This window comes from Oncorhynchus nerka, linkage group LG27, assembly GCF_034236695.1.
Source record: "Oncorhynchus nerka isolate Pitt River linkage group LG27, Oner_Uvic_2.0, whole genome shotgun sequence".
NCBI classification, from domain to species: domain Eukaryota; kingdom Metazoa; phylum Chordata; class Actinopteri; order Salmoniformes; family Salmonidae; genus Oncorhynchus; species Oncorhynchus nerka.
Window position 1 is genome coordinate 73,845,177 of NC_088422.1, and position 18,540 is coordinate 73,863,716.

An 18,540-nucleotide genomic window follows, 5' to 3' on the forward strand; every position below is an offset into this window, starting at 1 on the left:
TGTGGTACTAAATGCGGTTTTCCACTCATCTCCCTTCCGAATACGCACCAGACTATACGCGCTCCTGAGATCCAATTTTGTGAAGAACTGCGCTCCCTGAAATGATTCCACTGCCGTAGCAATGAGAGGTAGTGGGTAGCTGAACCCCACTGTGACGGCATTTAGACCTCTATAATCAATACACGGACGTAAACCTCCCTCCTTTTTCTTCACAAAAAAGAAACTCGAGGAGACGGGTGAGATGGAGGACTGAATGTACCCCTGTCCCAGAGACTCTGTGACATATGTTTCCATAGCCAACGTCTCCTCTTGGGACAATGGGTACACGTGACTCTTGGGAAGCGCAGCTTTACCTGGAGATCTATCGCACAATCCCTTCCCGGTCGATGTGGTGGTAATTTAGTCGCCTTCTTTTTACTGAAAGCGATTGCCAAATCGGCATACTCGGGGGGAATGCACACCGTGGGACCCTGGTCTTGACTCTCCACCGACGTGGCACCGATGGAAACTCCCAGACACCTTCCAGAACACTCCTCTGACCACCCCTGGAGAACCCCCTGTCTCCACGAAATTTTAGGATTGTGCCGGGCCAGCCAGGGAATCCCCAGCACCACTGGAAACGCAGGCGAATCAATAATATAGAGACTGATACGCTCCCTATGATTCCCCTGTGTTACCATGTCCAGTGGAACTGTGGTCTCCCTGACCACCCCTGACCCTAATGGCCGGCTATCTAGGGAGTGCACGGGAAAGGGAGAATCTATCGGCACAAGCGGAACACCTAATTTAATAGAGAGTCCGCGATCCATAAAGTTCCCAGCTGCGCCTGAATCGACTAGCGCTCTATGCTGGGAAGAGGGGAAACATTTAAGAAGAAAAATCAAGACAAACATGTGACCAACAGGGGGTTCTGGGTGAGTTTGGTGCTGACTCGCCTGGGGTGATCGAGAAGTGTTCCGCCTGCCATCTCGACTCCCAGACGGACCCCCCCCAGCACCGATCGGCCGTGTGTCCTCTCCGACCACAGCTGGTGCAGGGGGAGCCTCCTCCTCTGGTACCCCTCGGCGCAGCCTCTCCCAACTCCATCATAACGGGAGTGGAGGTGCTGGGTGGTGGAACACACAGGACCCTCTCTGAACGCCCGCGGGCAGCCAGCAGATTGTCCAGTCGGATGGACATGTCAATCAGCTCATCCAGGGAAATTGCGGTGTCCCGACACGCTAGCTCCCTACGGACGTCCTCCCGGAGACTACACCGGTAGTGGTCGATAAGGGCCCTGTCGTTCCACCCAGATCCTGCTGCCACGGTCCGGAACTCCAATGCGTAATCCTGGGCGCTCCTCTTCTCCTGCCTGAGATGGAATAGTCGTTCTCCCGCCTCTCGGCCATCTGGAGGGTGGTCAAACACGGCGCGGAAACGGCGGGAAAACTCTGGGTAGTGCTCCTTCGCTGAGTCTGGGCTATTCCAGACTGCGTTCGCCCACTCCAGAGCACGACCCGTGAGGCAGGAGATGAGGACACTCACCCTCTCCACTCCCGAGGGAGTAGGTCTGACGGTGGCCAGGTATAGCTCCAGCTGGAGTAAGAACCCCTGGCACCCCGCCGCCGCTCCATCATAGACCCTCGGGAGCGTAAGACGGAGGGTGCTGGAGTCGGGAGATGGGGAGTCCTGAGCTGGGGGAGCCGAAGGTAGAGAGAGGAGACCACTTCTCTCCCATTGGTCCATTCTGTCCATCACCTGATCCATAGCCGTTCCGATCCGATGGAGAAATGTGGTATGATGTAGGACACTTTCCTCCATCGATGGGAGAGGGTTGGCTGCTGCTCCTGCTGACTCCATTATTTCGTCAAGTATAAGTAGAGTCATTGTGTAGGTGGGGTTTAGGTTTATCTTAAACCTGGCCCCACATTTCCATTTTGGTGGTTCGTGGGAAACTGCAGGGCAGTCAGCCAAGTCAGTAGAGTCACTGTGTTGTGCAGTCCACATTACACCAGCATCTATTTTAGTCTAAAGTCATACTTCACAGCCAAAACTGTGATAAAACACAATTATGCTGCACTTTATATTGCCGTGGAGAAAGCTCTTGGTCTTTCCGAGGGGCTGCCCAGTTTTATTATAACTCAATGAATATTACATGAAGGTGAATTCATTCTCAACACGTATTTTCCTGGAGAGGGGCTTCTCCACTCTAATGCATTGAGCAGGATATTTCACCAGCCTTGGGTCTTTTGTTGGCCCTTCTTGTGTTGTGTGGATAGGGAGCCCTTTACCATTAACCCATTATAAAACACCAAACACCCTGGATCATTGCATCATTTGACCGGTCTGCGTGTAAATGTCCTTTCACTTGTTTTCTGTTCACTTGAGGCGACCTGGAGGATTGTGTTTCTGTTTCGCTGCCAGCCTCAACAACAGTTGATTCCCAAAAGAATGTGGGCTGTGCATTCTTATGTGCTGCTTGTATTAATGACATTCTCATTGTTAAGTTCTCATTGTCCTCTGTACTATGAATTGTGTTTTTGTGTCAGGACTGAGAAGAGGATGGATGTTTAGGCTGAGTGTGAGGTCTTACAATAAGTCATCTTAGGACATGAAGGTTTGTTTTGCTCCTGTATTCCCCAGTCTCTCTTTTCTTAATGTCTCTCTCCTTACTGGCTCTCGCTCAGATCCCTGTACTGGAGACATTAGGCCAACCCCACATCTCCCTCTGTCTCTTTCCCCCTTCGTCTCCCTCCCCTCCATTTCTCCCTGCCAATCTCTATTCTTTATGGCTTTGGCGCTGATTTCATGGCCTTGCTGTCCACCGGGGAACACAGGCCTTTTTCTCTCTTTCTCTCTTTTCCATCTCTCTGTTTCTGTCTTGAGGTTTGTAATCATGAGCACCAGAGCCCATGTGAAGCTATATCTGTCTGTTACCTCCCTCGTTTCACTCTACACTTTTTCTCTGGTGACACGTTGGTTGTCATCACCTATATCTGTGGCCAGGAGTTTTTACTCGCCCTGTAATCAGGCCTGGAAAAACTCTGGACCATATTTAGGCCGGCAAACTCTAGTTATGATGGTCTTTTAAATAATCTCCTTGACACGTTACTTCTAATGCTGAGTCCAAAGAGAATGTTAATTCTCCTGCCGAGTCCAAAAATAATGTTATCTATCCTGCTGAGTCCATAGAGGATGTTATTTCTCCTGTTGAGTCCATAGAGAATGGGGCGGTAGGGTAGCCTAGTGGTTAGAGTGTTGGACTAGTAACCGGAAGGTTGCAAGTTCAAATCCCCGAGCAGACAAGGTACAAATCTGTCGTTCTGCTCCTGAACAGGCAGTTAACCCACTAGGCTGTTATTCCTAGGCTGTTATTGACAATAAGAATTTGTTCTTAACTGACTTGCCTAGTTAAAAAAAGGTTAAAATGTTGCTTCCCCTGTTGAGTCCATAGAGAATGTTACTTCTCCTGTTGAGTCAATAGAGAATGTTACTTCTCCTGTTGAGTCCATAGAGAATGTTACTTCTCGTGCTGAAACCATATAGAATGTTACTTCTCCTGCTGAGTCAATAGAGAATGTTACTTCTCCTGTTGAGTCCATAGAGAATGTTACTTCTCGTGCTGAAACCATATAGAATGTTTCTTCTCCTGTTGAGTCAATAGAGAATGTTACTTCTCCTGTTGAGTCCATAGAGAATGTTACTTCTCCTGTTGAGTCAATAGAGAATGTTACTTCTCCTGTTGAGTCCATAGACAATGTTACTTCTCGTGCTGAAACCATAAAGAATGTTACTTCTCCTGTTGAGTCAATAGAGAATGTTACTTCTCGTGCTGACACCATATAGAATGTTACTTCTCCTGTTGAGTCAATAGAGAATGTTACTTCTCGTGCTGACACCATAGAGAATGTTACTTATTGTGCTGACACCATATAGAAGGTTACTTCTCCTGTTGAGTCCATAGAGAATGTTACTTCTCCTGTTGAGTCCATAGAGAATGTTACTTCTCCTGTTGAGTCCATAGAGAATGCTACTTCTCGTACTGAGTCCATCGAGAATTTTACTTCTCGTGCTGAAACCATATAGAATGTTACTTCTCCTGTTGAGTCAATAGAGAATGTTACTTCTCATGTTGACACCATATAGAATGTTACTTCTCCTATTGAGTCCATAGAGAATGTTACTTCTCCTGTTGAGTCCATAGAGAATGTTACTTCTCGTACTGAGTCCATCGAGAATTTTACTTCTCGTGCTGAAACCATATAGAATGTTACTTCTCCTGTTGAGTCAATAGAGAATGTTACTTCTCATGTTGACACCATATAGAATGTTACTTCTCCTATTGAGTCAATAGAGAATGTTACTTCTCATGCTGACACCATATAGAATGTTACTTCTCCTGTTGAGTTAATAGAGAATGTTACTTCTCCTGTTGAGTCCATAGAGAATGTTACTTCTCCTGTTGAGTCAATAGAGAATGTTACTTCTTCTGTTGAGTCAATAGAGAATGTTACTTCTCGTACTGAGTCCATCGAGAATTTTACTTCTCGTGCTGAAACCATAGAGAATGTTACTTCTCCTGTTGAGTCCATAGAGAATGTTACTTCTCGTACTGAGTCCATAGACAATGTTACTTCTCGTGGTGAGTCCATAGAGAATGTTACTTCTCGTACTGAGTCCATAGAGAATTTTACTTCTCGTGCTGAAACCATATAGAATGTTACTTCTCCTGTTGAGTCAATAGAGAATGTTACTTCTCATGTTGACACCATATAGAATGTTACTTCTCCTATTGAGTCAATAGAGAATGTTACTTCTCGTGCTGACACCATATAGAATGTTACTTCTCCTGTTGAGTCAATAGAGAATGTTACTTCTCCTGTTGAGTCCATAGAGAATGTTACTTCTCCTGTTGAGTCAATAGAGAATGTTACTTCTCCTGTTGAGTCCATAGACAATGTTACTTCTCGTGCTGAAACCATAAAGAATGTTACTTCTCCTGTTGAGTCAATAGAGAATGTTACTTCTCGTGCTGACACCATATAGAATGTTACTTCTCCTGTTGAGTCAATAGAGAATGTTACTTCTCGTGCTGACACCATAGAGAATGTTACTTATTGTGCTGACACCATATAGAAGGTTACTTCTCCTGTTGAGTCCATAGAGAATGTTACTTCTCCTGTTGAGTCCATAGAGAATGCTACTTCTCGTACTGAGTCCATCGAGAATTTTACTTCTCGTGCTGAAACCATATAGAATGTTACTTCTCCTGTTGAGTCAATAGAGAATGTTACTTCTCATGTTGACACCATATAGAATGTTACTTCTCCTATTGAGTCAATAGAGAATGTTACTTCTCGTGCTGACACCATATAGAATGTTACTTCTCCTGCTGAGTCAATAGAGAATGTTACTTCTCGTGCTGAGTCCATAGACAATGTTACTTCTCGTGCTGAGTCCATAGAGAATGTTACTTCTCGTACTGAGTCCATAGAGAATTTTACTTCTCGTGCTGAAACCATATAGAATGTTACTTCTCCTGTTGAGTCAATAGAGAATGTTACTTCTCATGTTGACACCATATAGAATGTTACTTCTCCTATTGAGTCAATAGAGAATGTTACTTCTCGTGCTGACACCATATAGAATGTTACTTCTCCTGTTGAGTCAATAGAGAATGTTACTTCTCGTGCTGAGTCCATAGAGAATTTTACTTCTCGTGCTGAAACCATATAGAATGTTACTTCTCCTGTTGAGTCAATAGAGAATGTTACTTCTCATGTTGACACCATATAGAATGTTACTTCTCCTATTGAGTCCATAGAGAATGTTACTTCTCCTGTTGAATCCATAGAGAATGTTACTTCTCGTGCTGAGTCCATAGAGAATGTTACTTCTCCTGTTGAGTCCATAGAGAATGTTACTTCTCCTGTTGAGTCCATAGAGAATGTTACTTGTCCTGTTGAGTCCATAGAGAAGGTTACTTCTCGTGCTGAGTCCATAGAGAATGTTACTTCTCCTGTTGAGTCCATAGAGAATGTTACTTCTCCTGTTGAGTCCATAGAGAATGTTACTTCCCGTGTTGAGTCCATATAGAATGTTACTTGTCCTGTTGAGTCCATAGAGAATCTTACTTCTCGTGCTGAGTCCATAGAGAAGAGATTCTAGCATTGTACCACGAACACATAGGTCACCCCTGGAACAAGAACCTGAGGTGCTGAAAAGAGAACAGGCTGCTGTCAACAACACGTCAAATGAATTACAAGCAATTGAAAAATATTGTGCAAGAATGGAGGGATGACTTATTGAACTTTGAGGTATGATTCATTCAACCTCCTCTTGTCCAAACTCAGCAGGCAGTCTAAGGAAACAGTGAGAGGAAGTGCAGTTGTTTCTTTAGCGTTGTATTTTCCATATGTCAATGGAGAGTGTTTTTGTTTTGTGTCTGTACTTTAGATAGTTTTACCTATGTGAAAGAAGATTGTACAATATGGTTACTGAGTCATATCAGTGAGATCATATCTGAAGCACTTTAAAGGAAAATTCCACTCAAAAACAATATTTTAGTATTTGTTTCATTTGTTTGTCGTCCACAGTTGACACTGTACCAAAACGTTTTGCATGTCAGCGATCAAGTTTTTAACACACACAACTTTCAAAATTCTGAAAGAGTCACAGTATGATTCGTTTTGCATCATATGATACAAAATGTATCATACTGTGCCACTTTCTGTACAACAGTGGACTAATTCAACTAAAATACCAATATAGTTTTTGAGTGGAAGGTAAAGGGGCACTGCTCAGTGCACATATAGAACGTATGTGTGTACCTCTGTGAGCGTACATGTGTATTTATATGGGATCTACGCCTCTAGCGATGACCGTCTTGTGATCCTCCACCGGCTGCTGTGACAGGCGAGCCAATTTCATGTGGTTTGTGGTCGACAAACAGCCTTTGACCTCATAGAGGCTGTAGCCATGTCAGTGTGCTGGGGGCAGGGTGGAGCTTCACAGGCCTGCAGGCTTGGGGCCAGCGATGTGAGCTTCAGATGTTAGGTTCTGATTGAGTTACTGGAGGCCTCAGCTCTATTACCTAGTCCTGTCTTTTTTTGGTGAATAATTTACCTCTTCCCCTCTCGCTGCATGGCCAAGGACAGAGAACCAGACGTTTTGTTCTCTGGTCTTCTAGAATTTAGTGTAGTGAATGGAGTTCATTGGCCAGCAGCTGTTCTAAGCGAATATGTTACTTAATTCTGTTGCTTCCGAGTTCAGCACATTTTATCCAGAGTTAAGTTCAATAGGAATATCATTCATACATTTTGCTCAAGGACAACTGTTCCTATCCAGCTTGAAGGATGGTGTAGACAAGCAGTATCGTAGGTTACAATAGATTCAGAATCGTGCTACTGCTGAATCACGGTTCCATTTAAAGCAGCACCACAACAGTTACTACAACTACCTCCAATACTCACCAGGAACGTCCTTATTGTGTGCTGTAAACAACTAAAGTAACTCCTCTCCTCCTGCCTAAACTGCCTCATCACCAGAGCATATCTCTGGTTACTATCTACCATCCTAAACTGCCCCATCACCAGAGCATATCTCTGGTTACTATCTACCATCCTAAACTGCCCCATCACCAGAGCATATCTCTGGTTACTATCTACCATCCTAAACTGCCCCATCACCAGAGCATATCTCTGGTTACTATCTACCATCCTAAACTGCCCCATCCTAGAGCATATCTCTGGTTACTATCTACCATCCTAAACTGCCCCATCACCAGAGCATATCTCTGGTTACTATCTACCATCCTAAACTGCCTCATCACCAGAGCATATCTCTGGTTACTATCTACCATCCTAAACTTCTGGTAGAGCATATCTCTGGTTTACTATCTACCATTCTAGAGCATATCTCTGGTTTACTATCTACCATCCTAGAGCATATCTCTGGTTTACTATCTACCATCCTAGAGCATATCTCTGGTTTACTGTCAACCATCCTAAACTTCCCCATCACCAGAGCATATCTCTGGTTTACTATCTACCATCCTAGAGCATATCTCTGGTTTACTATCTACCATCCTAAACTGCCACATCACCAGAGCATATCTCTGGTTTACTATCTACCATCCTAGAGCATATCTCTGGTTTACTATCAACTATCCTAAACTGCCCCATCACCAGAGCATATCTCTGGTTTACTGTCAACCATCCTAAACTGCCTTATCACCAGAGCATATCTCTGGTTTACTATCTACCATCCTAGAGCATATCTCTGGTTTACTATCTACCATCCTAAACTGCCCCATCACCAGAGCATATCTCTGGTTTACTATCTACCATCCTAGAGCATATCTCTGGTTTACTATCTACCATTCTAGAGCATATCTCTGGTTTACTATCTACCATCCTAAACTGCCCCATCACCGGAGCATATCTCTGGTTTACTATCTACCATCCTAGAGCATATCTCTGGTTTACTATCTACCATTCTAGAGCATATCTCTGGTTTACTATCTACCATCCTAAACTGCCACATCACCAGAGCATATCTCTGGTTTACTATCAACCATCCTAAACTGCCCCATCACCAGAGCATATCTCTGGTTTACTATCTACCATTCTAGAGCATATCTCTGGTTTACTATCAACCATCCTAAACTGCCCCATCACCAGAGCATATCTCTGGTTTACTATCTACCATCCGAGAGCATATCTCTGGTTTACTATCTACCATCCTAAACTGCCCCATCACCAGAGCAAATCTCTGGATTACTGTCAACCATCCAGTCTTAAACAATCTACGATAAAAACAGAAAGGATGACAGAAACTAAAATAAATTCCAGCCATATGGATTTCACTCTGGGGTAATTAATTTCTCGTGTCTGTATACGATCATATGCAATCCGCCTCGCATGCATCTTTTACAGATTTCTGTGGGGAGCATCTGCCGCGGATTTGAAACGGCGCTTCAGTAATCTGTGCACTACTGTAAATGTTTCCGAAAGAAACCCCAAAATTACAACCAGACGCCGAATACCCCGTGGAAGGAAGGAACCCAATGATTTATGGTGCGCGGGGCTGTATCCTGAGTAGGCCTCTGTAAGTATTCAAGAAAACTTTTCAACACGTGGGTCAATAGCTTGCAGGTTAAATGACAGGAGAACGGCCGTTCATTTCCTTAGCAGATCCAGATGTTGTTGTGTGACAAAACAGCACTCGGGTTTCTCTGACGCGTTCTAGGCGATTGTCTGTCAGTGTGTGTGAAAGGAAGAGTGTGTTTTTGTGTGTGTGTGTGTGTGTGTGTGTGTGTGTGTGTGTGTGTGTGTGTGTGTGTGTGTGTGTGTGTGTGTGTGTGTGTGTGTGGGAAGAGGTGCAGAGTGAAGAGGTACACAGAGCGTATTCATCTGTGCATTTGTTTTGCATAACAAAGCCAATTGTTTTCCATGTGTTCGTCCAAGTTTCTTGGCAAAGCTAAACGCTACATGTTTCTAACTGCACATGGCCTCCAATACAATGCCATTTGCTCATAATGGCAATAGACTTTATTGTATTTTGTTTATGATCGTCATTGATCTCTCTCCCTCTGCTCCATGCTCTGCACAATGTCATTTCCACCACTCAGATACACATCCATTTACCTCTCCAGTCCTTTTCAATAAAACTGAGCCGTTCTCCCAGCTGCAAAACAGATCCTTGAAATTCTATTTGAAATGTCAGCGTGAAACATTTCCACGATGAAGAGTGTGTGTAGACAGGCATGAAATAACATGGTTTAGATATATCATGTTCCACTAAAATGACATCAGACATGACTGTCCATTGCTCTTGAGCTAAGTGACTATATTGCATTACTTTTGTTCTGATAGTATCGGCTCACAAAGAATTTAACAACAACTCTCACTACGGTAAGACCAATGAAGATTGAACATGATGTCAATAACGGCTATCAAATCTCTTGGCAGCCGAGAGCGTGTTTGAGCTGGACTGTACAGTGTGTGTGTTTGGGTGTGTGTGTGTGTGCACACGTGTGTGTGAGCATGTGCGCATTTGTGTGTTCTCATGTGTGTACCTAATGCGTGCATGTGTACGTGTGTGTGTGCCCCGGGTCAATACCACCTGTTCATTATATTTTCATGAGGCATGCAGTACAAATGAGACCAAAGCCCCTCTTGGCCCCTCAATCCCCCTCACCCCTCAACCTCCAGCCCCCCGTATTATCGCAGAGCGCTGCAGTCGTCCAACTCGGCAGTATTTCATCCCAAGATTCCTCTCTCCGGGCTTCCTGTTTGTTTTTCCAGATGCTTTCCCTCGTCCCTGGTCTGTCCCTCTGCGTCGGCAGGGAAACGACACTAGGAGCGAGCTGCAAAGAGGATCTGGCCACACGACTTGGCTCCCTCAGAGGAAGGAGGAGGAAGCTCTCTCTGAATCAATATGGTGGAGCCAATATAGAGAAGGGTTAACTGAATGGTCAGGGAATTGGTGTGTAGTGGCGTGTAGTGGCTATGTTGCGGAGGTACTGCATGTATTGAGAGAGGACACCTGAGTTTACACATGCAATACTTCTCACCCTGGCAAGAGCTGACATGTGGCCATATCAAACTCCTTAACTCTTGAAAATTGTATTTGAATATACTGTATGTGTATGTTCCCTGGGATTGCATAGAATGCTTCTAGTCCTTTATACTATAGCCTTCATGCTTTTGTTTTCTATGTTGTTATGTGTCTTGTATGTATCCTTCATCCCACACATTCATAAAAGTAATTTGAATGGAATTTAATTTAATTGATATTGTAGTTTCAAATAATTCCACCAGCACCTTTAAGAGGTTATACGACAATGCACTCACCATTTGAAAAAACAATTGAAAAGGACTTACTTGAAAGTGTATTGATGTTTCTAGGAAAACCAGCTTTTGAGCTTTGTTCTCTACAGGATCATCATGGTAACAACTGTGGCTAAGCAGCTCATCCCCATATTACTCAAGTGCTGCTTAGAGCCAAGCTGCCTGACATCCTCCAGGTTAGCTGACTGTCACTGCTGTCACTCTAACCACTAGCCATCAGCTAAGTGGTCTGTCTGTCTGTCTGTCTGTCTGTCTGTCTGTCTGTCTGTCTGTCTGTCTGTCTGTCTGTCTGTCTGTCTGTCTGTCTGTCTGTCTGTCTGTCTGTCTGTCTGTCTGTCTGTCTGTCTGTCTTACTCCCAAATGTTATTGTTTTTAAATGACATCATTAGTCCAAATCTCTGCTCATCCTCGAGCAGAAGGGAGAGATATCGTTAAGACCCTTTACTAGAATTGTGTATTTAATACACAAGTAAGTGCATGAGCACACACGCACACGCACACACACACACACACAAAACACACACACAAACACACAAAAACACACACACGCTCACTCTCTGTTTCTCCTAATCGTTGTTTTCGAGGAACTCTCTTTAATTCTGAGTAAGTACTTTATCCTTGAGGAAGGATTTGTCACTGGCTCTGATTCCCTGGACAGCTTAAGTAAACACATTATTACCAGAAACGTAAACAGTAGTCACTTCACAGAGTGAGCCTGCAGTAAGTAGCTTGCCTCTATGTTGACAGCAGTGTGCTAATAGAGAATTGATGTCCGCACCAGTGGTTTGGTTGAGCCATGGGTCACTGATGAAATTAGTATGAATCCCATCACCGTGGATGGGATTGCAGAATTGATAAGCAACAGCATCTGTGTTGTTACTCGGGAGGAAATACACCACGGCTATTAAGTGTGGTACAAAAATATCCCCTCACACCTTCATAACAACCAATCAGGTAATGGGCCAATAAAAACAACCTACCTATTCAGCTTTGCTCAGTGCGTTTTAAGTGGACTATCAGGCTTTCCAATCCAAACGGGTGACTTTTCATAATGTCTCTGTGTCATTTAAGAGGACGAGCAGGGCCCATGGGTGGACAGGGATAGTTTTTACTAGAGAGAGAGAGAGAGAGAGAGAGAGAGAGAGAGAGAGAGAGAGAGATCAATATAATCAAGTTGAACATCAACTTATAAGTAAAGTAATGCAATGTCTTAATTCCACGTTGGTGACCAGATGGAGGATGGCAGTGTGTAGAGAACAAAGACCAAGTGTGTGATGATCAGTAGCATTCTGTTCTCTCTGCTCCATCAGAGCTGATGATGGGAGATCTCTGACAGCTGGTGGGAGTTACAGAGGAAAATACATTCTCAAAAACAAAACTTAGATGCTTTATGTCCTTCAAATATTTATGGAGTGATTTCAAACAGCTGTTGACATTAGGACACCTGTTTATTTAATTATATGTAACTTGGATTATGGGATTATTTGGCTGGGTTTACACAGGCAGCCCAATTCTGATATTTTGCCAAATTAATGGCAACAGATGTGATCTGATTTGGCAAAACACCAATTATGAGAAAAAGATCAGAATTGGGCTACCTGTGTAAACACAAACTATGCTTCTATTCCAATTTGGGCACCAACTTGTGTACGTACCCCTTAGAACAAACCAATACATTGGGCATGCATTCTAAAATAGTATGGACATTGAAACAAAGACTAGGATTGCTCTCAGAGTAATAGGAATTAGCAAAAGGGAGTGTCCCTACAGTGAATGATTCAACGTCATCAAATTGGTCATGTAGTCTAAGATCCCCAGCATCGGCAGGCAGCTTGATTTTCCACCCCTATTTAAGGCAAAGGGACACACATGAAAAGAGGGTTGGATGTTGGATGTTAATAAAAACACAGTCATTAGGTTGGGATTTTAATTATAAGGCGATAGCGTTCCTTCATATTCCCCTTTCGCTCCCAGTTTCACAGGAAATGATAAAGATTTAATCCAATTAGCTGGCAGTGTTTCACCAGACGGCAGCAGGGAATAGACTCCTAATTGGCTGAAGACAATTAGCCGCATTAATTCCAACAGAAGTCAGAGAATAGAGTCGGATTTAAACAATATTCCCTCGACTGACTTCATCAGACACTCACTCTCGTTTTATTTTATTCAAATGAGATGATGTGCGGTGTGTTAAGCAGGGTTCTAATTGTAGCACTGTTCGCGTTCTGTTTTGCCATTGACTGGTGGAATCATCATTAGTGTTGCTGTTGTGCTTTTCAATTGTATTGTAAATAACATCTTCTGTTTAACCAGATCATTGTTTTTCTGAAGTACACAAAACAACAAAACAAAGTTCTACATGATTTATTACTGTAGGCCTATATACACTGCTCCAAAAAATCAAGAGAACACTAAAATAACACATCCTAGATCTGAATGAATGGAATATTCTTAAATACTTTTTTCTTTACATAGTTGAATGTGCTGACAACAAAATCACACAAACATTATCAATGGAAATCAAATGTATCAACCCATGGAGGTCTGGATTTGGAGTCACACTCAAAATTAAAATGGAAAACCACACTACAGGCTGAGCCAACTTTGATGTAATGTCCTTAAAACAAGTCCAAATGAGGCTCAGTAGTGAGTGTGGCCTCCACGTGCCTGTATGACCTCCCTACAACGCATGGGCATGCTCCTGATGAGGTGACAGATGGTCTCCTGAGGGACCTCCTCCCAGACCTGGACTAAAGCATCCGCCAACTCCTGGACAGTCTGTGGTGCAACGTGGCGTTGGTGGATGGAGCGAGCCATGATGTCCCAGATGTGCTCAATTGGATTCAGGTCTGGGGAACGGGCGGGCCAGTCCATAGCATCAATGCCTTCCTCTTGCAGGAACTGCTGACACACTCCAGCCACATGAGGTCTAGCATTGTCTTGCATTAGGAGGAACCCAGGGCCAACCGCAACAGCATATGGTCTCACAAGGGGTCTGAGGATCTCATCTCGGAACCTAATGGCAGTCAGGCTACCTCTGGCGAGCACATGGAGGGCTGTGCGGCCCCCCAAAGAAATGCCACCCCACACCATGACTGACCCACCGCCAAACCGGTCATGCTGGAGGATGTTGCAGGCAGCAGAACGTTCTCCACGCCGTCTCCAGACTCTGTCACGTCTGTCACATGTGCTCAGTGTGAACCTGCTTTCATCTGTGAAGAGCACAGGGTGCCAGTGGCGAATTTGCCAATCTTGGTGTTCTATGGCAAATGCCAAACGTCCTGCACGGTGTTGGGCTGTAAGCACAACCCCCACCTGTGGATGTCGGGCCCTCATACCACCCTCATGGAGTCTGTTTCTGACCGTTTGAGCAGACACATGCACATTTGTGGCCTGCTGGAGGTCATTTTGCAGGGCTCTGGCAGTGATCCTCCTGCTCCTCCATGCACAAAGGCGGAGGTAGCGGTCCTGCTGCTGGATGTTCCATCCTGGATGAGCTGCACTACCTGAGCCACTTGTGTGGGTTGTAGACTCCGTCTCATGCTACCACTAGAGTGAAAGCACCGCCAGCATTCAAAAGTGACCAAAACATCAGCCAGGAAGCATAAGAACTGAGAAGTGGTCTGTGGTCACCACCTGCAGAACCACTCCTTTATTGGGGGTGTCTTGCAAATTGTCTATAATTTCCACCTGTTGTCTATTCCATTTGCACAACAGCATGTGCAATTTATTGTCAATCAGTGTTGCTTCCTAAGTGGACAGTTTGATTTCACAGAAGTGTGATTGACTTGGAGTTACATGGTGTTGTTTAAGTGTTCTCTTTATTTTTTTGAGTAGGGTATTTGTATATTACTAGACAAATTATAGTGGTCAGTATTTTATAACACGATGAATTCATAGGATTATCAGATTATGAGTGTAAGGGGTGAGAAAGATGAGGGTTGGTATCCGTTTGTCACGTCCTGTTTGTCATGTCTCTATTTTAGTTTGGTCAGGGCGTGAGTTGGGGTGGGCATTATATGTTTTGTGTTCTGTGTTTTCTATTTCTATGTGTTTGGCTTGGTATGGTTCCCAATCAGAGGCAGCTGGCAATCGTTGTCTCTGATTGAGAACCATACTTAGGCAGCCTGTTTTCCCACTGGGTGTGGGTAGTTATTTTCTGTTTAGTGTTTTTGTTGCACCTTGCAGAACTGTTCGTTTGTTGTTTTTCTTCGAGTATTCATCTTTATTAAAAGTATTATGAATACATACCACGCTGCGCTTTGGTCCTCTTCTCCTTCCACCAATGAAAATCGTTACACCGTTTCAGAACTATGTGTCTGTACTTTCTCCCAAACGATTGACTCCTCATTTTCAAGTCTTCAATCTTCCTGTCACTGTTTTATGTTTCATAACAGCTCACTGAGATAATGTCTGTTTCAATGTTTAACTACTTAAGCTGTTTGCCTGTTCAAATCAGACATCTTCTCACCACACGTCAAGGCACTGGGTCCAAATGTAACGTATTAACACTGCTTTTCTCCCTAAGTCCCAAAACCCATTGGTAGAGAGTACTTTCCTGAGTGAATAGCCAGGAGGAACATAATGGGAACCGAACGATCCAGGTGGAGGAGCAAGTTCCCCGCTGCTCTCTGTTTCACATGGACCTAACAACGTTCCCCCTGCCTGGCGCCACTCAGACGCGGATGCTCAGCGTAGGAACGGAAAATAGACGGTCAAAGAGGAACGTAACATAGCCAAAAGAGTGAGGGGAAGAGGGATATGGAGGGAGGAAGGGGGGTTGTTCTTTAGTAGGATCAAAGATCAATAAAGATGGAAAAACAAGGAGGTTCCCTGCCCCGTCAGGTCTACTTCCCCCTCTCCCCCTTTACCTCTCTCTATCTGATAAACACATGCATTTAAAACAGGCGCACGGAGCACCCCCACTAACAATGACAAACGACGGCTTGCCGACTTTTCTCTCTCTATTAACATAAAGTAATATAAACTGAAGGACACTAGTCTATAGAGGGAGTTAGGGGCTAATGTTCCATATCAGATGTGGACAATGTCAGGACTGAATACAGATTAGGCTGTGTCCTTCCCTCCCCAGGGGAATGACAGGAGTTGACACCACTTGGCCTGCCAAGTGTATTATTATAACATGCTGGTGCCAGGTCTGTCTTCCCCTGGACTATTAACCCCACTGTCCCCAAAGCACTCTCCCCATGCCCCTCAATACCATAACACCGATCAGCCTCTCCTCTCTCTTTCTCCAAGCTTCAGCTCTCCACTCAATTATCTCCCTCTCTGTCCTACAGTATACAGTATAACGTATTCTCACTGATGCTTTCAATTGGCCAACCCCCATTTTTCCTTACCTTTCCATTTCTCTCTCTCTCTCTCTCTCTCTCTCTCTCTCTCTCTCTCTCTCTCTCTCTCTCTACTTCATTCTCTGCCCTCTCCTATATCTCTCTCTCTTCTGTCAGAGATATGATGAAGCACCACCCTATCAGTGTATTGAGGGTCAGAGGGCAGTAGGATGGGTGGAGGGTTGAGTGACAGGCAACCAATGATGCTTCTCTGGAGCCTCTGCACTTCTTTCAGTGGAGAATCGTCAGTGTACCGGGAGTGCAGCCTCTCAGCTCTGGTGGCCTATGATAGATCACTGTCCATTTTCTCTATTGGTAAGGTTCAGTGCTCACAGCACACTGACTTTGTGTGTTGAGTGCTCTGTGGGTTGATGAGGTGAGTGGAAGAGGATGTTTCTGTATGTAGGTGATGGTTATCGGAAAGCGACGCATAGAGGAGGTGACAGTTGAAAATGTCCTGTTGCGGTTCCGTGGGTGGTGTTCTTGTTCAGCCTGTACCTTAGTTACTTGAAAATAGCACAACCTTTTGTTTTTAGAATATGGGTCTCCCAAACCACCGAAACAGCCAGTAAACCACCTGGGATTAGAGTTACCTGTTGTATTTATGGCATACAAGTGTGATGAGGATAACCAACAAGTATGTCAGCCCAGCCTCTCATATTCCCCTCTCCTCGAATGTTTGTATGTACAGGATTATGGAGACATTTTGGCAACAAGCCAAGGCAGTCGGGGAGATGGTCATCATTCTGCTCTTGTCTTCAGAGAATACATACAACTGCTGCAAAACCTCTTAGAGCCATAAAACGATAAAACAACATCTCAGGAACCGTAAAGAAACTCAGGGACTCGGAGAGAGGAAAATCAGATGCAGGCCATGATCATAAAATCCTCGCTTCCTATCAGCAGCTCATTCTGAGGACTATTGATGGTCCAAAGCCGCTGCAGATAAAACCATAACAGTCAGAAGGACAGGGCCATGGCCTATATTCAAAAAGCTTCTCAGAGTACTGATCACAGATCAGTTTAGTATTTTAGATCAGCATGAATGTAAACATATGGACAGGTTTGGATCCAGCCTCCACAGATCAGAGGTGCAATCATCTCTCATCCTCTGACAAATCAGACCATTACCTTCCTAATGGGAATCTGCATGGTCACAATGTTGATATAATGGAAAAGGGAAATGCTTACTGTACTTTGTGTCTTGGTTCAAATGGTCTGTTTGTGTTACTCACCTTGGTAGCACAACTTTTATGTGCAGTCTAGTGTGTTCCAGCTCTGTGATGGGACATCCAAATGTTACTGAAAATACAAACGGAGCCAGTGATTCATGCCTAAATCCACCCCCTTCATGCCATAAAGAAAAGTTTTGGAGGAAGGATGGCAGCAAGAGAGAAAGAAATAGAGAGAGAAATAGAGAGAAAGAAATAGAGAGAGAGAGAGAAATAGAGAGAGAGAGAGAGATGGAAAGACCAAAGGCTGAATCTTTGCCAAAGGAAATCTCTATCTCATGCTCTATTACTCCACAGCTACTGTTCAACATCATTATTCCCACGCTGAACTGAGAAATGGACAGGAAACCCTAAACAGGTTAATAAAGTCCCCAAAGCTATGGTTTTGATTGGCCATTTTTTGCTGTAGAGCATCCAAACTCAATACTTTTCTCAACACTGATCATTTGTGTCCTAGACTGAGAGGTTGTGTCCTAGACTGATAATTTGTGTCCTAGACTGAGAGGTTTTTTCCCAACCCAACTCCATAATGTACAAACGAACTAGACAATATGTAGAAAGGATTCAAAATTCAACTAAAGTTGTTACCTTAGCTCAGAGTGTGGTTATTCAAGTAAACACCATGGGTTATGAGCCAGTATCTCTCCTGTAGATGTAGGATCTTAATTTGATCACTCTTTTGTTGCTGAGAATTTTCCTGCATGGCAGGAAATGCCAACCTGTCATTTATTTGAGGTTTAGAAAGGCTTCTAAAATGTATCATTTACAAAAATGATTTTAATTTGAATCCATATAATAATTCACATTTCCTGTTACTGCAGGATTATGTCCCTGCTGTAGAAAACTGCCTCAAATGAATATCCTACATCTGTACCAAGGGCCCCGTGTACAGTAGTCGCAGTGTACCCCTGTGGTTTTACAGGGACGTGTGAGCCACTGTGGTCTGTGCACTACACACGGAGAGCCAGCATGGCTCCTATTACACCTCTGTGCCGGGATCTTATAATTGCCACCACACATGGAAACATATTACACTGGGTGATGATGCTGGTAGTGGAAAGTTCCCAGCAATAAGGCCTGTGGGTGCCGGTGCTATGCAAGTTGATAGTGTGTGGGCATAGGATT